We start from the raw sequence: 25,980 nt of genomic DNA on the forward strand, positions 1-25,980 counted from the left end.
ATAACAAAGTGAATCAGCTATACATATACAATCCCCATATATCCTCCCTCTTGCGTCTCCCTCCCACCCTCCCCTCTAGGTGGTCACAAAGCACCGAGCTGATCTCCCTGTGCCATGCGGCTGCTTCCCACTAGCTATCTATTTTGGTGATACAGTTGGTTTAACTCTATCTTCTTGCTATCAGTTTTCTACTAGTCCAATGTGTTCTTTATTTGATGTTATTTCTCCTTTCCTAACTTCTTTTAGAAAAATCAAATATTTTTTATTGTTGCATTTTTCTCCTCTGTTTAGTTCTAGTTCTAATTCTTTGTGCTTTTAGTAGTTGAGTACACATTTCCAAATGCATTCTTATTACCCTTAAGTAAATACTTGCACCAGTTTCTGAATGATACAAGAACCTTACACAAGCTTTTCCCCATTTTACTTCTTCCCACCAAACTGGGACACCTTTGAGAGTGAAAAAGCTATGCTGTTAATAATTGTTACCAGAATTGGCATAAACTGGGACTATGTTGGGGCAATTCAGGACATGGAGAGACCCTGTGGACCCTGAACAACAAAATGGAGTCACTTATGTCAAAGGGATCTAAAGTGGAGCCAGAGGTCATTAAGGACGCAGAACTTACACACATCCACACCTGGAGGCAACATAAACTTCTGATTTGGCCAACCAGTCAGGCCCCCTGGAACTCATTTTCTTCACTCTCTGAAAACTGCAGCTTAACCACCAATCAGCTGCCGACAGGTCACTGAACGCCTGCCGACACCAACCGCAGTTCTGCAAAACAACCTATGTTACTTCTCTGGAATGTCTTTGTTCTCTTCATAAACCTCTGCCATTTTTACTTCCCTTGGAGCATATTTGAGTTGCTACTCAAATCTGTGCTTCCCGAACTGCAATTCCTAAGACCCTAAATAAACCCTTTTCTTATTTGCAGCTCTATGGTCAGACCACCCAAGATGGCTGTTCTCTTGCTCTCCGTCCTTCCCCTACTCAACCAGTGCGTGCTTCACCTGCACCTGCTCACATGACTAACCTTCCCGCGTACGTGTCCCCAGAACCCAGCTAGTGATTGTTCTAACCTTTGGATCAGAACATCTCCACCACGATAACTTATCAAAGGAGTGGTAATGGGTGTGCCTCTCTTCTAGTTTCCCTGGTAACTGATGAGCCAACCTGACATCAGTTCCCCCTATAACTGGTAACCTCCCTCTCCTCCAAGGAGCAAAGACTGCCACCATGTCCTGCCCAGCGCCTACCCAAGCCTCCCACCTTGGCTGAAGTTCTAGTTTTTTTGGGGTGTCCTCTGTTCCTGGCTTCTGTGCTTGGGACTTTGTTTCCTGTTTTGTCTTGGTGAGGAATTACTCTTGGCGTAATGGGAAGTTTGTTTTAAGGGTAAGACTGTTGCAGTCTCCTCCTAGTACTCTTGCTGGTTTTATGTACAAGAACTATATGGTCCCTCAGCCTACGAGTATTTATCTCACTGGACTATGGTTACCTGGGATGATTTACAATTAAATTGGCCAACTTGGGGCTCCTTTGAAATTCCTAAATTATTTGACCTGGGCAGTCCATTAGAAAAAGGATGTAAGACAAAGCAGTCCAAATGGGAAGCTTATTTCAACTGGCATTTTGAGGCCTCAAAATGAGTTAGCTATTCCCAAACTGCTTCCCTCCAGGATACTAACTCCAAATTATCTAAGGCTAATTCTGAGTTGTCTCAGATACTGACTAAACTCAAAGAAACTACTAAATGTTCCCCTAATGTTCCTCTGTCTCTACTTTCTTCTCCTGCTGGTGCCCACCTCCTCCACTTCTCTCAGCCCGTCCCCCTCTCTACCCAGCTCTCAAATTTCCTTTCTGTAATGCTGAGATTGATTCCTCGCAAAAGACTATCCATACTGCGCCCTGCTGTAATGACAGCCCCTTTGAAAACCATGTGTAAAATGTAGTTGAAGGGTGGATCAACCTATGTTATCGCTTACAAATCTTTGCAAAACTGGAAATGCAGCTCTAGAGGCAGTTCAAATCCCACCCATTCCTTTTCACTGATCCCCAGACCTCTCCTATTTATTTAAAAAGGCATGTAACCTCTTCGGGAGCGCTTATCCAGACCATCTCCAATTCCTAAGACTGGAAATTAAGGAAAAGAGACCGCTTTAGACACAAGCTGCTAAAAGGACTCTCTCCCAAACAGTTTCCTTAAAATTGCTTGTCAAGGTCAAATAAACATCTTAAAAGCCTTCTCCACAAGTAATAAAAGATTTCAGCCATCTGAGTGGGTAGACTTAATTTATTCTAACAGTTTTTTTATAAACTAGTGAGTTCTGTGTTGTACCTGATTCGTGACTAAAATTTTAAAATAAAAACTATGGTATTTCTATCTGTATGTATGTATGTATGTATGTCCGTATACGTTCATTATAGATGTGGTATTTTTCTACCTTTGGATGGTATTGCCAAAATTTGTAAGAGAGTTTATTTAATTGGCTTAAACAAATAATAAGCACCTATATAAAATTCTCAGAAATAGAAACAAACCCAAATGTCTTTCAGGTTCCCATGATCAGGGATTAATCCTTAGTAAATAAAAGCTAGTTTAAATTTGGTTTAATTAATACGGACAAGTCTTTAGAATTATTAACATTAAGTATAATACTTTCACTGTACCTAGGATTACTACAAATTTTTCAGCAAGAAAAATAACTTGGTAAGTTGGAATTTTCATAAGTAAATTAAATGTAAATGAGATAAGAATTTTTAGGTGAACCTTTAAGAATAATAATGCTTTCTGTTATGAATACCTAAAAATAGTTTCCCCAAATCTTTCTGGTAACTTGAAACTTTAGAGTTTTGCTAGGTTAAGTTAAATGATGGGAATTCATTGGAAGTCTATGTTATTTCCAAATAAGATAAAATACTGAAGCATTGTTAAAGAAATCTAAGTTTACCTACTTTTGTCTTACTACAGAAAAACTAAAGACGTTTGGGTCTATTAGAAACATGTTTTGTACCACTTTGAGAAAAAAATACTGGTATAACAAACAGTTCACAATTGCTTACTTCTTCGTTTTTACTAAAAATTAAGGTTTCTAAGGGTTAAGAATTCTAATTAATATATGTACTTAAAACTACTGAAATTAATAAGGAAAACAATTTCATATGCAAGGAAATTTATTTAAAAGGTCTAAGGAATGGAAGACCCGTTTTGTTAAGAAAAAGAAAATGATTTTGTCCTACAGCTGGTTATTTCTAAATGGGAAAGAAAAAAGGAGACAAATAAAATGGGCGTAGAAAGTTGTAAAAGGTTTGTGGAAAAAGGGATCTTTAGAAAGGAATTTTATGTGTGCTCAGGACTGGCTGAAATTGGATTAAATTTAATTAAGTAGATGAGTTTTAACTTCTCTGGAATATTTTTGTCTGTTGTCTTTATAAACCTCCGCCGTTTTTACTTCCCTGAGAGCACATTTCAGTTGCTACTCAAATATTCCTCCTGAATTGCAATTCCTAAGAGCCCAGATAAACTCTTCTTATTTGTAGTTTTCTGCGTTTCTTGGTTGACAAGCCTCTTTATGTGGCCCTCCTCTGACTAGAACATACGCCTTTCGAAACTGCCACTGTTCTGAACAATGTCAGCACAGAGTAACGATGGAGATAAGTTGGGGCCGGGTCGGGGCCGGGAGGGAGTCACAGATCACGAGCCCAATCCTTGATCTGCCACTTTCTAACTGTGTAATTTTTGGCAAATTAATTAAACTGTGCTGCCTCAGTCTCATCACCTGTGAAACAGGGATTAAAATGTGATCAAATGAGATCAAACTCATGTAGGTGTTATGAGGATTTTTTTTTAAAATGCTGAGGGCACAAGGCACTGCCTGGCATATAGTAGTTACTTAACAAAAGGTAGCAATATTTTTCCCCATAATTTTTTTCATAAACACATACTTGCCTTAGCTGAAGTTTACACTTTGCATTTTTGAGAATTCCCTGTTGTTCAAAGATTGGGAGGCACTGTCCCACCAGCCCTGCAGGAATGGCCTTCAGTCTGTCCCTGCTACTAATCTTTCTTAATGCACATTGAGCATGACACCCTTCCGCTTGCAAAGCTTTACAGGTTGTCCACCACCTGAGAATGAAGTCCAGACTTAGCACAGCAGAGAATTTCCCGAGTCCTTCCCTGCCACCCCCTCTATACAGCCCACATTCTAACAAACTCAGCTGTTGCTTCTCCCTGTTCAATAAATCACTCTTTTGGGCCTTTGCTCAGGCTGCCTGGAGAGCACTTACTTACTCTTCATGCCCCATCTCATCTTCGCTGTTTAAGTTTCTCCGGTCTTTCACAGTTGAGTTAAGTTTTTCCTTTTCTCTGCTCCAATGTAACCTAGTATATGTAGGCAGCTCTGAAAACAAGATAGATGAGTGTTTGAGAGTTAACCTAATAACTGAGATCAACATGCCAAAGACACTCTATTTTTTTATTTTATTTTATTTTTAGTATTTTTTTTAAGATTTTTTTTTTTTGATGTGGGCCATTTTTAAAGTCCTTATTGAATTTGTTACCATATTGCTTCTGTTTTATGTTTTGCTTTTTTGGCCATGAGGCATGTGGCATCTTAGCTCCCCAACCAGGGATCAAACCCTCACCCCCTACATTGGAAGGCGAAGTCTTAACCACTGGACTGCCAGAGAAGTCCCTGCCAAAGACACTTTAGAGGTAACATTTCTCCAATCACAATCACGAAGAGCTACAATGGTGGTTCTCATCCCCAGAGAGGCATTTTAAAAAATTCGTTCGATGTTTTTTGTCATAACCATGATTGAATATACAGTCACTTCTGCTATAATGCTTGTTTTGAAACCATAAATTTATTCCAAGGAAATCAATATATTAGGGGACACATTTAGCATAAGGTGAATGTCACATTTGCTTTTTGCAAAATTTCATTAGTGGGAAAACTAAGATAAGGTAAACGACTGCATCCAGATGAATCCAGATGCATGAGAATACACAGAATACACACACACACACACACTCACACACTCACACTCTTCAAACATCTACCAGCTCCCTCAGTTTACCATGTATGTTATCCTACAAAGTTATGTTTTATTGTTCTTTTGCATTTGTGAATATATATATAGACACAAACAAAACACTTTTTCAACATCACAAATCTGTTTAGGCATTCTGGTTCAAAACTCCAAGCAGTACTTACAAAAGAGAAAACACTGAGGAACCTAATGGAAATTGTCAATTATCCTACCGGTAATAGTAGTGTCAGGTTTAGTGGTTTCCAACATCACTACAATTTCCAAAGTCTTCAGTTGCCAGATGAAACTCCCAGTGCAGATGAGAAGGCTGGAGAAGAATTTCCAGCGTTAATACATAAGTTAATTAAAGAAGAAGGTTATACATTGGATCAAAATTTCAATTTTGATGAAATAGATGTCTGTTACAAACACATGCCCTGAAAGACCTGAATCTCAAATTCAAAAACGTGCACTGGGATTAAAGGCTGAGAAAGAGCTCTGAAAGGGTAATGAGTCATACCTCTCTGCATCTGGTGTTACAATTCAGAAAACCCTCTTTCTAGTACCTCATCATCATTTTCAAGTTGCAGCCCTTCCCGTGCCCACTTCCCCAAACAAACTCCAGGTCTTTTGCAAGGGTAAAGTGCCATATTTATCCTAGATTTTTTTTCTTTTTCTTTTTCTTTTTTTTTTATGGCTGCGCCACGCAGCATGTGGGATCTTATTTCCTAACCAGGGATCGAACCTGCGCCCCCTGCATTGGAAGCACAGAGTCCTAACCACTGGACCGCCATGGAAGTCCCCTATCCTAGATTTTATGCACTTATTACCATTGAACATATATAAAATTGTGCTACCCTTTTTATTAGGTTTCTATCTTTTTTTAAACATGTTGATGACAAAATTTAGCCCATTTTTCCCTATCATAAGCCCTATGGTTCTTAACTGCAGAATTTTGCATAGTAAGTGTTTTTTAAGGAGTGTGTATGTCATGTTAAGGTAGAACTGGCTGTACCACTGATACCTAGTGTGCAGATGCTAGGAATGGTAGACGTTGCCTATGTGGGAAAACCCCCAAATTTTATGCTGGACACTGCTTCCCAGTGTCCCTTTTGGCATAAGCATAGGTGAAAAACTATGTATAATTATTGGAGCCTAGAACCCAACTCAATTTTACATATAGACTAAAAATGTTTTTGAGTAGTTTATTATTAAACTGAATTTTCAAGAAATGTCATTACCATGTAAATTAAGAGGGGATTTTTTTTCTCAAGAATTGTTCATCGTCTGGGGAAGGCAGTCTCCTGGTTGCAATGCCAGTTAGGATTTTTTAGTCACCAAAAAAGAAAAAAAAAAAACACCCACACAAAAATGTAATAAACAAAACCCCACTGTCATCCATCTGCTTTTATAAGTGTCATTTTCATAGTGAGTCTACCTGTTTCTGCAAAGATCTGATTACTTCATTACATCTTCTAGTGTACTCATTCTATACTATTGAAAATACATATTGTAAATGAAATTCCTTTAATAGATTTAGAGCCTCATGTTGTAATACCCATGCCTTTATTTTCTGTATTCTAGTATTTTGACATCTGCGGTCTTGCTGATCCTGCTAGGACTGCCCTCCTCTTACTGTTGTTGATATGTTTTGCATTCTCATATTTGCATAGCTATAGTCTGCTCTGTTCAGTGACAGATTCTTGAAATTGAATTTTACTTTCTTTAGACTTAGATAAACATAATGCCTCCAGAGTGACTGGCACATAGAAGGTGCTGAATGAGTAATGTATATAAAGCTGTAAGGTTATCAATCATTAAAATTTTCATTATTGGGGAAGCAGAATAAAGTATTGAATATGAACTTGTACTCCAAGTTCAGATGATTCTGAGATCAAGACCCCACTTTGCCACTTATAAGCTGTATATCCTTGACTTCTTTAAACCTTAGTATTAACATCTCTGTAAACTGAGAATAAATATATTACTTATTTGGAGGTCCATAATTATTTAAAAGTGTGAAGTATTTAATGAAAGGCATAGTTCCGTAAGCCCTTGGTAAAATGTAATTTCCATTACTATTATTATTTCTGTTTTGATTATTGTTTTTAATCTTTTTATTCTCCATCTAATAAGCTGAATTAAAACTAATAAGCCGAATTGCTTGTACCTGTCATGAAAGCTATTTCCCTTAACTTTGGCATATGTGTAATGCAGAAAGTAAGAATCTGATCATTTGGATCTTGTATCTAGCATGTCAAATATTCAAGAATAACTTCAGAGTGCCTCACCTCTACCAGACTTTCTCAATTCCCATCTTTGGGAAAAAATGGCTTTCTCCACCCCCCTTCCCTCATGAGAATGTTTTAATGAAAGGAATTTTGTCTATATCACCTCAAGGGTTTTCACTAAAAGGGTTAGCCACATGGGTAAGGAAGGATAATATTATGTTATGACTTTATATTATCTTAACTAAATGGGAAAACATCACGTATGATTTTCAGAGGAAATTTAATGAATAGAAGACTCAAATGGTTCTTGCAAAGGTAAATCATTTAGCCGTCATTTATTACAAGTGTTTTCCACCAGTCTCTAGCCCCCCCTTTTTTTTTTAAATAAATTTATTTATTTATTTTATTTTATCTTTGGCTTCGTTGGGTCTTCGCTGCTGCGCACGGGCTTTCTCTAGTTGCGGCGAGTGAGGGCTACTCTTCATTGCAGTGCACAGGCTTCTCATTGCGGTGGCTTCTCGTCGCGGAGCACGGGCTCTAGGCACATGGGCTTCAGTAGTTGTGCCACACGGGCTCAGTAGTTGTGGCTCGTGGGCTCTAGAGCGCAGCAGGCTCAGTATTTGTGGTGCCCGGGCTTAGTTGCTCTGCGGCATGTGGGATCTTCCCGGACCAGGGCTGGAGCCTGTGTCCCCTGCATTGGCAGGTGGGTTCTTAAGCACTGTGCCAACAGGGAAGCCCTCTAGCCCCTTTTTTTCTTCACTTATTTTCTCCTTTTGGTTGTAAGGTCATAAAAATAAACCATGGGAACAAATAAACTCCATAAATTTCCAATTATAGGATTACCTATAATTTAGGTTATTACAGAATAATGTTAAAGATGGCACAAAGCCTTCTAAAATTAACAAAAATGTACCTACCAAGAACACAGTTTTGGAACTTTAAGGTTCATGTACAGTACTCACTGGAGGAGCACCTACCTGTAGACTCACTAATTTTGATTTCTGCTGTTGTCCTCAATTCCATCACCAACTTCTCTGTGTTATGTACATTAAAGTTTATTGTAGGCTCAACAAAAAGTTTACAGTTTGATGCCAGCATTTATTAGTGGTGTTACGAATCAATTCCAAAAAAAATAATTATGTTGGAAACACAATAGTCAGCACAAGCACAATCCAATAATTTGTGAGCAGTGTTGGCCACTTTCCACGGAGGAGTACTTGGAGAGAATGGAGGGGAAACTTCACGGCTAAGTAGTCACTGGTCTTTTCACTTATTGGCTTTTAAATAGTGCGATATATTGTAGAGATATCCCCAGGTAAAGCAGGGGTGAAAAGGGCCTCAAAACATGGAAGAAGTAGAATACTCATCTCTATAATGTTCAATAAAATAATTCATTTCTGATATACGATGAGAAGAATCATGGCCATGTGAGTTTGAAAAAACTCACCGTGATATTAAGGCTTTTGGCGATTTTCTCATAGCTGGGGCATTTGTGATTTAAATCACCTAATTTAGTTCTTTGTTCCTTTTCCTTTTCAATAATGTTTTTTTGTTTGTTTTATTCTAAAGCAACTGTGTATGTATTATCCATTCTTTAATAAGAGATAATAGATTAAATGGAAATGCCAATGATTTATGATGATTGCTTCTTTGACATATGTAATTTAACCCTCTTGGTTATTTGAGATTCTATTGCATTCAGTTACTTCAAAAATATTTTCATGTGTGACTATACATGTACTTTATAATGCATTTCATTAGGAAAATGAGGCATCACCTAAAATAATATCTTTTTAAAAAATTCCCAGAACAGTAAATGATAATTGATAAAGCGTGCATTCATTTCAACTCAATTCCAAAACCTTGCTACATGTTCAGTCCTAAACTAGGTGCTACATGGAATACAAAAGAATTCTACTTTAGACCATGTAGGTGACACTATGCAGTCTCTGAGCATGAATAGTTACATTATTTGCTCATGAACAAAAACATACACCTTGGGACTGAATATGAATCTTTAAAAATCGAACTTGGGATATTAACAAATGATAGATCAGATTTTCCTGCTAAAAGAATAAAATGAACAAAATAAATAAACAGATTTAAAAAGACAAATCCACTGGGATAATATGAGGAAACTGGGTGGAATAAGAAATGATCAAGGACCCAATTTTCAACCTGGGTTTTCAGAAGAGGGAATGTTAATGCTTCAGCAACAATCATGTAAGATAGCTTTTTAAAAATAATTCAATATAACAAATACCAGTGTCAAGATAATTGCTGAAAAGCAAAGACGTCTGAAAATATTTGCTAAGCTAACTACAATTCTTCTTTTAAAAAACTCAAGAATTGAATTTGTAAATCTAAGAAAAATGGGGACATTTAATCTTTATGTAAACCCCTAAAAATGAGTTCTGATTCATTTACAAGGAGCCAGTAAATTTATAGTGCGGGCCTTTCAGGGAGGTTCATAAGCCCCTAGGTTTCTATAGATGGGCGTGAAGTGGTGGTCTTGGCGGGGGTGGCAGTCATTTTCTGGGGTACATGGCAACAGACAGCAGGGCACTAGTTTCTGGAAAGATCTAAGTAGAAAAAGAAGTAGAAAGACCCCACTCCCAGGAAACTAGAGTACCTCCTGAGCACCACAGTATAGATTCATGTGCTCAGAAAAGAGAAATTAAGAGGGAAGGTTGAGAATCAAATAGACCCAGGTTCAAATCCAGACATGTGATTTGGAGAAGTTACTATACCTCTCTAGTTTTAGTTACCTAGGCAATAAAATATAGAAAACTGCAGTACATATTCTGTATGCTACTTTTGAGAATTTAATATGGTGCTTGGCATATAATAAACGGTGCCCCCCAAAATGCAGCTTGTGTACTAAAGTTGGTCTAATGTTGTGCTGATAGAACTAAGGAAAAGATCGAAGACAAAGGTTAGGGCAAAGCTAAATGTGGCGGGGGGTGTTAATGGCTCCAAAGATAAAAGGGTGAAAGGCAAGGAGAGCTGGTGAGCACAGGAGCCAGCAGGGACTGAGTGCAGGAGATGCAAGGGTACCAGGAATGCCTTCAGATCATTAAGAATTGTGTTTGGATGGATATGTCTGCCTTTTTCCCTCCCCTGAGGACAGTGTCCATAGCTTTCACTGGCTTCGCAAAGGAATATGTAACTTAATCAAAAAGAGGACACGCTGGGAGAGCATTTTCCTCTCTTCACGATTAAAGCACTGCAGTGGAAGACCAACTCGTTCTCTTATTTTTAGGGGCCTTCTTCCCTGCCACAGGCAGCTCATTTTTGTAAAACAAACAGGTGCATGGATCTGCACAGCATGTTCATGGCTACTGAGTGTGAACTTGGGCTTCTCTCTGCGAGAAGTGCAATCAGCTGAAGAAGGTGTGACTGAGACGAAGAGATAGACTTTGGCATTTACAGAAGAAAGATTGCCTGAGATGCAGAATCTGTGGTTCCATTTTGTGATGGTGGTACTACTGAGTCTTTTATCAAATTTAAAATTGTTTGCATTCGTGAGTACATAGCATTCTTGCCAGGTAAAGCTACTGTGATTTGGTGAACTCAGGCCTGGAGTGTATTTTACTTCTAAATTTATTACTCTTCTCAAATTTATTCAGTTCAAGAGGTTGTAAAGTGGATGCCGATGCCTGTTATAAGGTAAAGATGTTGTTTACTTTGGCCAGCTTCAAACGCTTTTGGAAGGAGCTGGGTGTCAATAAATACAAATATAGTTGCACCGGCTTCAATTTGGGAGAAAGAAATTTGGTTCTGATACTTTGAACTGCAGTCTTTAGCTCATGACCCCACTCCTCAGCTGTAATTCTACAAAAATTTTCCATTAAGGGCAGAGCACATTCATTTTATCTTTGAGCTAATAGGTACACTTTACTGAAGTATTTCATACGTTTTTTAAATTGTTATTGTTTTTCAGACTATCAGATGTAAACATATATGAAGTCTATTCAAACATGGAATAACTCAGATTGTTGCTGCTTATAATCCTTTTCTTTTCAGTGAGGTAATTCTAGTTTGGTTTCTACCCAAATATGAGATCTCAACGAACTTATGCAACCAGCGGTGAAATCAAATCAAGTCATCTGGCTCAAGATTAAATTTAGACAATATTTCTTAGTAACTATTTTGGCTGAAATTCATACAGAATAACATCCTAATAGCTATTAATATGGTGAAAAGTTCACTATCATCTATCAGAATGCATAGCACCCAAAGAAGATTCACTAACTATCGTACATTTTCATTAAATTAGCACCTTTGACCCAAAAGTTCCAATACAAGAATTAACAAGAATAAAAACATTTTTGCATCAAACCAAAGAGTCCATGACATACCAGATCCATCTATGTCCCTTCATACATACATGGTCAGTAACTTTGTTTCCTTTTCATTACAACATTGTTTTTTTTTTACATTAATATGTTTTATTTGGGAAGATTGTTCAAGGTTTCTAGTTAATAAAATTCTCTTTATTCTGACAGGAAGCTCAAACAAGTCTTTTTAAAAAATTTCTGTGCTTTATTGAGAAAAGGAACATTGACATCAAAAACGTGTCACCACAAATCCAAATCGTCTCATATCTGTAATGTTATTCGTGATGACTAATGTGATTACTGATGAGCCTGGCACAGTGTAAGATCTGAAAGTCTTTCTGAACCACCAAGAAATGATTAAATTATTGAGATACAGAGGATATAATATGAAATCAGAAGAGCTGTTTTAGACTACTGACTGGTCCACTTACTGACAGATCCTTTGTGCACTTTCCCCAGTCTCCCCTAATATTAAAATTTTACAAAAAATGGCACATTATCATCACCAGAATATTTGCATTGAACTTATTCACTTACCCAGCTTTACTTGTTCTCATTTATGTGTGTGTGCATTGAGCTGCATACAATTTTATCCACTACCGAAAGGATCTCTTCTGTTGCCCTTTTATTATCAAACCTACCTTCCTCAGCCCCTCCGCCATCACTAAGCTGTTCTCCATTTCCAAGTTTTGTCATTTCTAAAATGTTATACAAAATGGAGTCATACAGTTTGCAACATTTTAGGTTTGGCTTTTTTGCACTTAGCATAATTCCCCAGAGATTCACTCCAGTGACTGCTTGTATCAACAGTTCATTCTCTTTTATTTCTGAGTGGTATTCCGTGGTGTTGATGGAATAGCATTTGCTAAACCATTCGTCTGATGAAGAACATCTGGATTGATTTTAGTTTTGCATTTTTATGAATAAAGCTGCTATGAACATTCGTGTACAGGTTTTTACGCAAATGTTTTCATTCCTCTGGGTTGAATGCTCCGGAGGGCAATCGCTACACCACGTGATAATTGTGAACCTTTTTCCGGAGTGGCTGTACTATTTTACATTCTAACGTGCAGAATGTGTGTATGAGTGATCCGGTTCCTCCACATTACCACCAGCATTTGATATTATCACTATTTTAAAAAATTTTATCCATTCTGACATCCATGTAGTGATATCTTATTGTGGTTTTAGTTTGCATTTCCTTGATGACTAAAGATGTTCAGCATCTTTGAATGTGCTTAGGTACCATCTGTATATCTTTCTGGGGGAATTGTCTCTTCATCTCTTTTGCCTATTTTCTATTTTAATTGTGCGTTCTTTACTGTTGAGTTTTGGGAATACTTTTATACGCTACACGTTAGTCCTGTGCTGGATATCTGATTTACAAATAATTTCTTCCAGCCTGTAGTTTATCATTTAATCTACTTAACAGGGTCTTTTGCTAAGAAGATGTTTTAAATTTAGGATAAAGTCTAATTTATCAAGTTTCCCTTTTATCGATTGTGCTGTTGGTGTCAAGTCTAACACTTCTTTGTTTTGCTCTAGATCCTTAAGATTTTATCCTGTTTTTTCCTAAGAATTTTATAGTTTTACATTTTATATTTAAACCCACCTAATTAACCAAATTTGAGTTAATTTTTGTATCAAGTGTGAGGATTAGGTCAAGCTTCATTTTTTTTTTTTGCTTATAGATGTCCAATTGCTGCAGCACCACTTGTTAAGAAAACTGTCCTTGCTCCACTGAAGTGCTTTTGCACTTCTGTCAAAATTAAGTTATATTTGCGTGGGTTTATTTCTGGGTTCCCCTTTTTATTCCAGCGATCTATATGTCTGTTCCTCCAATACTACACTATCGTGAGTACTGTAGCTATAAAGTTTGACTTTATTTTGGTAAGAGTAATTTTAATCACTTCATTCTTCTTTTTCAAGATTATCTTAGCTCTGGGAGAGTCTATGAATTGCCATATAAATTTTAGAATAACTTGACCATGTCTATAAAATATCCTGCTGGGATTTTGATAGGAACTGCATTAAATCTACAGGCCAATCTGAGGAGAATGGCCATCTTTACTACATTTAGTCTTCTAATTCATGAGGGTAACATGAACATGGCATGTCTCTCTATTTATTTAGGTCTTATTTTATTTATTTTATTAAGATTTTGTCATTTTCAGCATACGGATCCTGCACATGTTTTCTCAACTATGTACCTAAGTATTTTGTTTTCTTTGGAATGATTATAAATGGTATTAGGCTTTTGATGTCAGTTTCTGCATGTTTACTTTTAGTGTACAGAAATGTGATTAAATTTTGTATGTTGATCTTGTATTCGATGACATGACTGAATGCACTTATTAGTTCTATGAGTTTATGTGTAAATTCCTTGGGATTTTCTATGTAGCTAATCATGTTGTCTTTAAATAGAGATAATTTTGTTTCTTCCTTTCCCATTGGCATGCCTTTTATTTCTTTTTCTTCCCTTACTGCACTGGGTAGAGCTTATAGCATTATGTTGAATAGCAGTGGTAAGAGGACACATCCTTGTTTTATTCCTGATCTTAGGGGGAAATCAGTCAGTCTTTTACCTGTAAATCTAACGGGTATATTCAACTGACAGGTTCTTGAACAAATCAAATCATCAAATTGTACTCTGACTCATTTTCCCATCTGTAAAAATGGGGAGAATCATAGAAAATATGTCTCTGAAATCTGTTACCAGATAAACCAGTGATGATGTGAAAAATGTAAACTAGCAAATGAGGGAGTTATTTTGGCAAAGACTCTGATGAGATTTTGAACCAGAGATTTCTTCAAGTTCACCAAATCAATAAATACTTACTCAGAATATCTCACCATGTGACTTCAGGCTTTAGACACTTCAGTCTTCTCCTTGTCAATTTCCTATTGTATAATTCAACTTTTTAAAATGGATCTCCAAAGATTCTTCCAGTTTTCTTTAACTCTGTGTTTTATAAGCTCTATTCTGGGCATTAGGTCAGATACAACGATTGAGACTGTTCTATACGTGTTTAAAATGTAGTTACAGACGTGAGATCTATACATGTAAAAATATTATTTAAGATATATTATTAGAATCAAATTGTGGTCAAATATATGAATGAAAGCTTGCTAGCTCCATGAGAGTAAAGACTGAGGAGTTGATTTTAATGCACTATTTATCCCCAGTGTCTAGAGTAGAGGCTCAATGAACATTTGCTGAATTAATAATGGGTAGCACAACTAGAATTATAAAAGTTACAATTGATATGGTGCAATTTCCAGTGAACACAAAAGCATAGCTAACTAATCAAAATGGACGCCGGTTGGTATGCTGTACCAATGTGCACCATTGATATGATCGATGGGTGCAGATCCAGGAGAGGGAGAAATTGTTGGGTGGCTAGAAGAGGTGCCACTGGAGCTGGGCTTCAAAGATTTGTAGATTTCAAGTGTGGGGGGAAGGGGGATGGTATTTAACTAGGGGAAATTCTTTGAGTAAAAGCACCAAGGTTAGAGGTCTGGAGAAAGCAGAACAATCTGGTTTAACTGGAGAATAGGAAAAGGAATTTTTAAGCGTAGTTTGGCATCCAGATATTGGAGGGTCTGATACTTATATATATTTTTTTACTGTTATCTAAATATTCGTGTACTTTTCCTGCTTCAAAACAATAATAACAATAAAACAAAAACTTCTGAATGTATTTTTTAATCATCTTCATTATTATTAGGTTAATTCATTTTTAGAAGTTCAGTTTTAAAAACCAAATAAACCATTCACCTTTAATAAAAAGCGGAATAATGGTTCAAAATGTAGAAATTATTTATTATAGCAATACTTAAATGTTCTTATAAAATCAAATGAAACCTATTACCAATATTAAAAAACTGAAGGAAAGACATTGGCACATCTTGACCATGTTATTCTTAGAGCCTGTGTAACCTGTATTGGTTATCTCTTTCTGTAGGAGGAAATGAAAACAGCTAGTAAAGTTTTATGCGGTATGAGTAATAAAGAGAGTGAGAGGGTCACTTTATATGCTTATAAATAAATCGTATTAAGATTCCTGCATATGTTTTACAGTCCTCCTTGACCGTTTTTTGATCTAGAAGGCATTGGAGAGAAAAGCAAGTGGGAGCCATTATTCTGTTACATAGAAGAAAGGGCTAATAAATGTTAAATCCAGGACTTGGCCTCTCTTCTCTTTTTATATTTTCCCAGCACAATCAGCTGGGACACAGACTGTCTTCTATCAGAATCTGGAAAAGTGAGACTTAATCACTGATTTTAAAAAATAGCTGAAGGAAAAATTATTATTATAGAAACAGACAAAAACACACTTTTCACTATTTGATTTGAACCTGGAATCTCATCGTACACATTGTATATACTGGCAAAGAAAGCCTGTGATAAGCCAGGCACCAAAATGTTTTTCTCGCTTAAGCAATACACAGGAGATCTCAAAACTGCACTATTGTATTTTCCTCCACCCAATAGCACAATTGTTTCTTTCTAGGAAAATAAAAAGATAAAGGGTTGCCTCTAAATGATGAAAATGCAAATATGGCATTCAGTCTTATATTATTGTAACCTAAGTTCCTTTCTTTCTCTTAAATTGGGAAGGTTTGACCCACCAAAATAATACAAAGTATTCACCTTAAGAATTGCTTTCATGCCTTTAAAATGTTAATCTATGTCTCCTAACTAATCCAACTTTTCCCTCTGAAGGGCCATTGCAATTATTGGAGGGGCACACAAAAGCATTTGGAATCCTCCTTTTCTTTAGTTTTAAAAGATGCTAATCTCAATGGTAATCTCCATAGGCCAATTTGTTAAACAGAAAATTAGTTTAATACTTGGGGAGTAGAACTTAAATTAATTAGTTCAGCGCCAACATCTTTGTGGTGTTTGACTAATGGCAGTCATTTTCCCTTTTAAATCCTTTTCTTATCTCCTGTGTCTTTCCAAAGCCCTTTAGCATTCTGTGATTTTTTTACCATTATTTCATTCTTTCTTGTATCCTTATATCTGCTACATGATCACTTACACTGCTCTTCGTGTCATTATTTTTTAATTTAGTAACGTTTTTATTTAATCAAATAAATCCAAACTATTACCATTTCAAGATGTAATCCACATACAAATGAATAATATATTTTATATTGATTTTTACTGAGTGTTCACAATCCAGTGTATAATTTACACTTACAGCACATCTTGATTTCAAAGTTAAATTTTATCAGATTATTTGATCTGTATTTAGATGTTGTAAGATTTACAGTTGAAAAAGAGATTCACATGCCCAAGTTGTTCCAAATGTACCTTAAAAATGTTCAATAACTGAATCAAATATCAGTTTTTAAAATTAAATATACACTAATGGAAATTAAATTTAAAAATCCCTCTCTTTTTATTGTAATAGAGCTGCTGTAAGATTTGCATATAGGTTTCTGTGTGAACATAATGTTTTCATTCTTCTAGGGTAAATATCCAAGAGTGGGAATTTTGATTTCTTAACTTTGAGGCATTTCAGGATTAGGTTTTGTTTTGATTACCTAGGCTACTAAGGCATTAAAGCCACCTCAATCTAATGACCTTTTTGTTTAATTAATTTAACAATTCAGTTAGATTATTTTGGCATCATCTGCATTTCATTCTAAGATCTCTTGACCTTTTAAACTGCTTTCTAAAAATTTGTACATATTAAGGTTCTTTCTTTGATCTGTAAAGTTCCAAGGGTTTTGATAAATGCATAGCATCATATGCCCACCACTACAGTATCATAAGAAATAGTTTCACTGCCTTAAATAAATCCTCTGTACTTCACCTACCCTATCCAAACCCAACCACTGATCTGTTTACTGTCTCTGTAATTTTGGCATTTCCAGAATACCATATAATTGAGATTATAAAGTATGTAACCATTTCAGACTGGCTTCATTTACTTAGCCATATGTATTTAAGATTCCTCCAAGTCTTTTTGTGGCTTGAGAGCATGTTGCTTTTTACCATCAAGTGAGACTGCAGTGTATGGATGTACTATACTTTGTTTTTCCATTCGTCTGTTGAAGAGCAACTTGGTCACTTCTAGTTTTTGGCAATCATGAATAAAAATGCTATAAACATTTGGATGAAGGTTTTTGTGTGGATATTAGTTTTCAGATCAGTTGGGTAAATCAGGAGTACAATTGCTGGATCATATGGTAAGACTATGTTTAGCTTTGAAAGAAATTGCCAAATGGTCTTCAAAAGTTCCATTTTGCATTCCTAGCAGAAATTAACAAGAGCTCCTATTGCTCTGCAGCCTCCCTGGCAATTGGTCTTGCCAGCTTTTTGGATTTGAGGGTAAAGTCTTAATCCAACATGACCGCTGTCCTTATAAGAAGAGGGAGAGGCACTCGGGATGCATGCACACAGAGAAAAGACCATGTGAGGTCACAGCGAGAAGGCAGCCATTTGCTAGCCAAGGGGAGCGGCTTCAGGAGAATCCAAACCTACCAACACTGGTTCTCGGACTTCCAACTCCAGAACTGTGAGTAAACAACTTTATGCATTTAAGCCATCCAGTCTGCGGTATTTTGCTTTGGCAGCCCTAGCAAGCTAACATACTAGGTTTCATATGTTTTCTTCTAGAAGTTTTATAGTTTTTAATTTGATATTTAGGATTATGATGCATTTTGAGTAAATTTCTGGGACAGGTGTAAGGTCCATGTCTGAGCCAAGAAGTACAAATACTACAAGATGTCATCTTCATTCAGGAACTAGGGGAGAGTCAAGTCATATAAATTCCTGCTCTAAAATCTTCACACCTAACTTTCCAGGAGTCACATTTTCTTACATAGACCAGTCTCCTCTCGGTTTCTTCAGTTAAGTCAAAACTATGTGTTCCTCTTTGCCCATATATTTTTGCTTGTTAGTGTATTTCTTGAGCTGTTTTCATATTATTTCTTTCCTTTCTGTGAAAAAAAATTTTTTTTTAATTTGGAACACCAAGTTGTAAAGACGTATGTTTTTACCTGACAGTTATACCACAGGTAGACTGTCCAGTTAAGTTGAGAAGGGTGAATCAATAGCTTGTATTTGTTTTTAAAATTAAATTAACCCTGGATAAGAAAACAAACAAAAATACAGATGTAGAACTGTACCCACACCAATTATTGGAAAGACTCCTTTTTCTATCGAATTGCTATTGCACCTTTGTCAAAGATCAGTTGACTTTTTGTGTGGGTATTATTATTTTAATATTTTAAAAAGTGCATTTGAATTAAAATTTAAAACTAAGTATTATCTGCAAATATGGTAATAATCCACCTAGCTCAATATTAACTATAAGGCTATAAACAGATCTGTATAACTTACTGAATTATTTATCTCCAGCTTGATTTTTTTTTATAGATGAGTTCAGACTGATCTATTCCTTGAAGAGAATACTTCAATTTAAGGAAAATACCAATTATTTAGATTGGCATTTGGGCAGGCTGGCCTCAGGCCAGAATTTTGCATGTGATCTTTCAGGTCCAACCATAGGCAATTACAAAGTCCTTAGCTGAGAGACCCCACATCAGACCAGGTGCACAGGCAGTGCACGCCAAAGGGGGTTGCAGTTAAAGACTCGACCCCAGTCGGACTCCACATGTCCTGCTTCCTGCACTTACCACACGTGCATACTTTTGCCAATGCAAAACTTTAACATGTTACAGTTGCTTTGATCACATTTTATCCTTTCTTCTTGTTTCTTTGATTCTCTACATTCCATCTGGTTATGTAAACATTCTCATGGTTTTAAATTTTCATTTTCTTCACGTTGGGGTGAGGAAACTGGTGGCATACCTATTTTCAGAGATGTATTTCATTTGAGTGTAATCAAACTAACACTAGATATATTTAAAGTGTAGACTCTATAATTTCACTTTTATTTATTTTCGGGATCTCAAGTCTAGTTCCTTGTAGCTATGAAGTATTGCATCTATTTGCAATCCTCAAAAGATTCTACGGAATTTTAAGCCAAATTTACATGGAGAATATTTTTTCCTAATGCTTCAGTAGATTCACACAACAGCTGCTGATTCTCCTTCAAACAGTTTGGTAACATGAAGATCTGGAAAAAGTACTACTCAGGGCTCCTTCTGTATACCAGGTCTGGAGTTTGCCACTTTTAATTGAAACGTAAGCCACCACAGATTATTTTATAAGTAGTAATTCCATCTCCATCACTGTGTAAAAGCAACTACTTAAAAAGCTATTATATATATTTATCCAGCTGACACCTGCACACATGAATACACAATATTTCAGAATGGAAACATATTTGCAAATTCATTACAGAAACAATCTTCTCTCTCATATTCAATTCCACAACAGAAATCATAGTGGATAAAAGGGTAACAGACTCTATCCTACCTATAATGCATGCATTCAAGTTTATCAAATGAGACTCTAAATTATCATAACTTAGAATTTTAAATACTTGAATATAAAATAGCTTCAGCTAATACTTCCTTAAAATGTTGATGACACACATACATGTACACAATGCACACACATATGTATTCATTTTTTAACTAAATGCTATTCTATATTAAAAGTATAAGGTCTCTCCTGGGGCAATCTGAATCTTACTACAAAGAGAGTATAGAATGCGATTGATATGGATCTGTGTGGTCATTAATGGAGATGCTATCAGTTGGTAAGTTTGGTTTCAAAAAGTAATGTGTGTCCTTGCCTTTATGGAATTCACAAACCAGTAAGAGGGACATATAAACAAAGTTATTAGAAGAGAAAAAGTAAGTATCTGAATAGAGGTAAGTGCACTGTTTCGGTTAAATATAGAAAGGATGAGTCAGAATGAGTCTGTCTGGAAAAGTCAGAAGAATTCACAGAAGAGGAGATCACTGAGCTGAATAATGAAGGAAAGTAGAAGCTTTGTAGCTAAATACAGAAAGAAAGGGGGTATTTTAGGAAGAAAGTATATATTGTGTAAAGTCATGAAGTTACGAAAGACTAAGTTCTGTTTGACAGAAGGTAAGTAGTTTGGTGTGGTTGTAACATAGGATTCACATGAGAAAGAAGAGCCTCTCTTACTGAGGATGAAATAAAGTTCCGATGAAAATAAAGGTAATTGGAATATCATGCCATCCAGCACTTAAAACAAAATTTTAGGATTTTGAGGAGTTTCTGCTTGTTTGTTTTTGGTTTTGCTAATTAAACTGAAATATCTAATTCAGTCACTAAGCAAGTATTCACTGAGAAAAGCCTGAGAGAGTACAAATAAAGTATACGCAACACACCTGAAAAAGGAATTTCATTAAAGATCTCTACCTATATGATTGACAACTACCTTAATTAACATATTTTCAGTGTGAAAATGATATCGGGGATATCTGACTATATAACGGACCCATCCAAAGGAAAAGGCCTGTAGGTATGCATGTTTGAGGGTACCGCATCAAAATAATGAGGAAATCTTAACAAGATTGCCCTTAAGAAAAGTCAACCACTCAGGAAGCTACAGCCACCAGTGTGGACCTTTTACTCTGCCTTTTAGTGCATCACTGTTAAAAATGAAAGCACAACCAAGGATCACCAGACATTTAAGAAAGGTTTTAACATGAAAGAGACCCGAACAAATAAGTAGGAGAAAATCTTCAGAGGAAACAGAGAGAATGCAGAGAGTAGTAGAAAACTTCAAAAATGAGCTACTGGGGGCCCCACTTCCTGTGTGGTGCCCAAGTAATTTCCTACTAGACTGAACTTCCTGTATATTAGGTCTATAAACTCTGGACAACATATGAGAAACAACTACCTCAAGACACTAACGAATGAAGAAAAGTAGGTAGATTCTGGAAGGGAGATGACATTTGGAAGACACCCCCCCCCCTTTTAAAATGGCTTTTAGCCTAAGAGCAGCCTGAAGTTGTCACCACATTGAGTGACTAACACTAAGCAAGAAAACATGTCGTCTTTCTGGCCAGAAGAGAGGACAGAGTTTGGAGCTATCAGAGACACTGGAGAGGGAAGGGGAAATCCTAAAAAAGGTGAGAGCAAGGGAGAGGGATCTCCAAATGCTATGTTTAAGCTTTGCAAAAGATACCTGGTTGACCCTTATGCATGCACATGTGAAACAGAATCCAAGCAGCACAGAGTCCAGTATGAGATCAACCAAGTTAACTACCTACAAAACAAAATTTGACACTATTTGAAGGAATAAGGCAGAACCTAGACTTTCTAAATCATAGAGTTCATGACAATGAGGATACAATACAACATTACTCAGCAAAGAAGAATAGGAAAATATGACCCATTCTCAAAAGAAAACAGAGACTCAACCCATTAATGACCCAGGTGTTGGAAACAGTATACAGGATTTTAAAATGGATTTTTATAACTATGCTGAATGAGCAAAGTGTACTCATAATAAATGAAAAGATAGAATAAAATTAAATGAAAATTTTAGAATTTAAAATACAATATTTGAAATTAAAATTCACTGAGTAGATTTAGCCAAATGGAGATAGCAGAAGAAAAGATAAGTAACCTTGAAGATAAAGCAGTAGAATTTGTCTAATCTGAAGAAGTGGAAGGAAAAGAGAGGAGAAAAAAGGGTGAGCACCTCAGGGATCTGTGAGGCAATACTGAAATGTCTAATATACATGTATCACTGAAGGAGAACAGACTCAGAGAAAAAATATGTGAAAAATAATGGCTGTGACTTCTGCATCTGGCTAATATGAATGACCCAACCATTCCACTCCTAGGTATTTACCCAAGAAAGATGAAAAGATTGTACATGAATGTTTACAGCACCTTTCTTTGTAAGGGGCCTGAAGAGGAAACAATCTAGATATTCTTCAGCAGGTGAATGCATAAACATAATGTGGTATATCCATACAATAAAGTACTACTCAGCAACGAAAAGGATTGGGCTGTTGATATGTACAATAACATATGAATCTCAAAATAATTACATTGACTGAAAGTAACTAGACAAAAAGATGGACACATTGTATAAATTCATTTACATAAAATTCTAGGAAATACAAAGTAATGTATAGTGTTGGAAAGGAGATGAATGAGCTTGTGAATGAGATGGAAGGTGGGAGAAATTATAAAGAGAAGAAAACTTTCTAGGGTAATATGTTCATTATTTTGATTGTGTGGTGGTTTCCTGAGTATGTACGTCAAAGTGTATCTAAATGTACACTTAAATATGTGCTGATGAGGGTATGCCAATTATACTTCATTAGGCTGCTTTAAAATAAGCAGGGAACTACAAGTGTGAAAAATTAAAATAAAACCAAACTTTGGCTCATCACAATAAAATTACTGAATACTAAAAGAGAAAATCTTGAAAGCATCCAGAGAAAAACAACACACTCTAATAGGTGAACAAGGTCATGGAACAACATACTTAGAGTTCTGATAGACCAGAAGAAAAATCTGACAACCCAAATTTCTATGTTCAGCAAAAACGAAGAAGGCTAAATAAAGGCAACTTCAGATAAGGAAAAGAGAATTCGTCATCAGCAGATATTCCCTTTGAGAAATGCTAACGGGAATTCTTCAGGCCGAGGGGAAATAATACTGCGTCAAAATTCAAACTTCAGGAAGGAATTAAGAGCACTGGAAATAAAGAGAGCTGTTTCATAAGGCTAAAAGGGTCAGTTCGTCGGGAAGACATAATATTCATAAGTGTTTTTCTCTCAGAACAGCTTCAAAATTAATAAAATAATGATAGAATTGAAAGGAGCAATAAATGATTCTACAGTCATAGTTGAAGAATTTTTAACACTTTTTCAGCAGTTCATAGGACTAGATAAAATCAGTGAAGACATAGATGGATATGAACAAATTACCAACCACCTTGACCTAAATGATGTTTATAGAACACCACATTCAGCAACTACAGAATATACACTATTTTCAAGCACCCATGATATGTTCACTATGATAGATCATACGCTGGAAGATGCAACAAGTCTTAATAAATTTAAAAAGATTGAAAGCATACAAGATACGTTTTCTGAGCATAACAGAATTAAATTAGAAATCAATAATGATGCAACATCAGGGAAAATTACTGACATCATTTAAAGCCCCTCTATTTTCTTTAGCAAAGACATTAGAAAAGACTTTGAACTGAATAATCAGCATAAAACCATAAAGCTTTTGAAGGGAAACACAGGATAATATCTTTGTGATTTGTGGGGAAGCAAAGTTCTAAAATCTGAAGCAATAACCGTAATAGAAAAAACTGAAAAGTTAGACTTGTCAGAATTAAAAACCAATTAACAAAAGGCAGCATTAATAAATTGAATGGGCATGCCACAGATTTGAAGAAAATATATATTGCAAAACACATATCTGACAAAGGACTGGGATGCAGGGTATATAAAAAACTCCAACTCAGTAATAGAAAGACAGCTCAATAAAAATGAGCAAAGAATTGAACATACACATCAACACGCACGTGATACAAGCACATGAAAATGTTCTCAACATCATTAGTTGTCAGATTAAGACTACATAGACATACCACAACACACACATCAGAATGACTAAAATTAGAAACACTGTCAATACCAAATTTTGGTAAGGATGTGCAGCAACTGGAAAACTCACATATTGCTGGTGGGAATGTAAAATGTGACAGCTATTTTAGCAAAAGATCCAGCATTTTTTAGTAAAATACATGTATACTAACCTACAATCCAGACAAAAAAATGTATATACTATGCTGTTTTATTTTCATGAAGTTCTAAAACAGTCAAAATCAATGATGGAAAAAAAAAATTGAACAGTGGTTCTTCTGAAGTGGTTTTAGGATTGGTGATTAGGAAGGGATATAAAGGATTTTTCTGGGATGATAATGATGTTCTATCATGATAGGCTTTGCATTATATTTATAAGTATTTGCATATTTTAGAACTCAGCAACATTTGTGCATTTGGTTGTATGTAAATTTTACATCAAAGAAAAAAAACTTAAATATTGAACTCTATGGCAAGAATGCTTACATTGAATACAGTTGTCTGCAATTTACTCTAAGATGCATAAAAACATATGGTATATCAAAGTAAGAATAAATACGTGAAAGAGCAAGGGTAATAAAATATTAATCCAAGAATCTAGATGATGGGTATATTGGCATTTAAGATTCTTTCAGTTTTGCTATATGTTTCAAAATTTTGCTTAAAAATTTTTTTCAGAATCTAAAGTGCTATAACCAACATCTTTAGAGAAAAGAGAAAGCATAGCATTTGGGTACACTGGGCCTGCAGGATGCCAGGGCTGGAAGGGTCTGTGCTGGCAGCCAAGACTATATTAGGGATCTTGGAAGCGCTGCCAACATGTACGACATTCAAGAAGCCACTAACCAACTCCTGGATGTGAACTTTCATGAAAACCAGAGATCTATTCAAGTGACAGAAAGTGGCCTCAGAGTGAGCTGAACATCTCCAAGTCACTATTAGAGCCACTGTACCCACTGGTTTTGAACAAACAGGGGCAGATGAAGTGAGAAAGAAATTCAGGTCATCATGCAAAATCAGCAGAGACCAGGCAAGATATATTTTGACATATCAATGGAAAGTCTGGCTCAGACTTTCTGAGATCAGTTGATAACTTACTTGTGGTTGTTCAGGAGTTTAAAGATTCTAATTCAAAGGGGGAAAAAAAGGAAGTTCTAAAGGATTTTGAAGAATTGACTGGGAAACTCCTGCGCTCCGATCCTTTCAAAGTATGGAAAATTGACGCCCGTTTCAAGAAAAAAAAAGTGTAAAAAGATAAATCAGAATTCACGTAAAAGGAAGATGGATAATGGACAAGGAGACAAAATAGTTGAGAGAGATGTTAAAAAAGAGTTCCCTAACAATGCCTTAAGTTCAAAAGAAGAAATTGATTCTCAAGTGCTGAAGTTTAGAGTCACACGCAACAGGGTAGAAGGGAAACATTGCTTTACTGCACTAGAGACCACAAGAGATTTTGGGGGCGCTGTTCAAGATTATTTTAAGTGGAAGGCTTACATGACCAACTTTGATGTGGGTGTTCTTTTGAATATCCATGATAATGAAATCACTGTGGGTATTGCATTGATAGAAAGTCTCCACCAAAGAAATATCACACATTTTGGATTCTCAACTCTCAGATCTTCTCTTGCCTATGGGATGCTCCAGCTCTGTTCCCCTCACCCTACTGATATAATAGTTGATCTGATGTATGGACGAGAGACAAAACAATAGAGAGGGCTACTGAATGATCTCACTGTTATTATGTTGTTGGTAATAATAATCCAATAATCCAGTGGCTATGATTAGAGCAGCGATTACATCTAATTTTTATTGACAAAGAGCCAAATTAAATAAGGCAAATTTAAAAAAGGAA

General features: G+C 36.1%; 1 pseudogene across 1 annotated transcript; it reads left to right on the forward strand.

Moving 5' to 3' along the window:
• The first annotated feature begins 5,367 nt into the window (after nt 1-5,367).
• On the forward strand, nt 5,368-25,980 carry LOC309646901 (tRNA (guanine(6)-N(2))-methyltransferase THUMP3 pseudogene; annotated as a pseudogene). The gene is made up of 2 exons (XR_014268654.1): nt 5,368-7,620; nt 7,999-25,980. The product of XR_014268654.1 is annotated as a tRNA (guanine(6)-N(2))-methyltransferase THUMP3 pseudogene (transcript).

Source organism: Balaenoptera physalus (assembly GCF_965194825.1).
Source record: "Balaenoptera physalus genome assembly, chromosome: 17".
Lineage (NCBI taxonomy): Eukaryota > Metazoa > Chordata > Mammalia > Artiodactyla > Balaenopteridae > Balaenoptera > Balaenoptera physalus.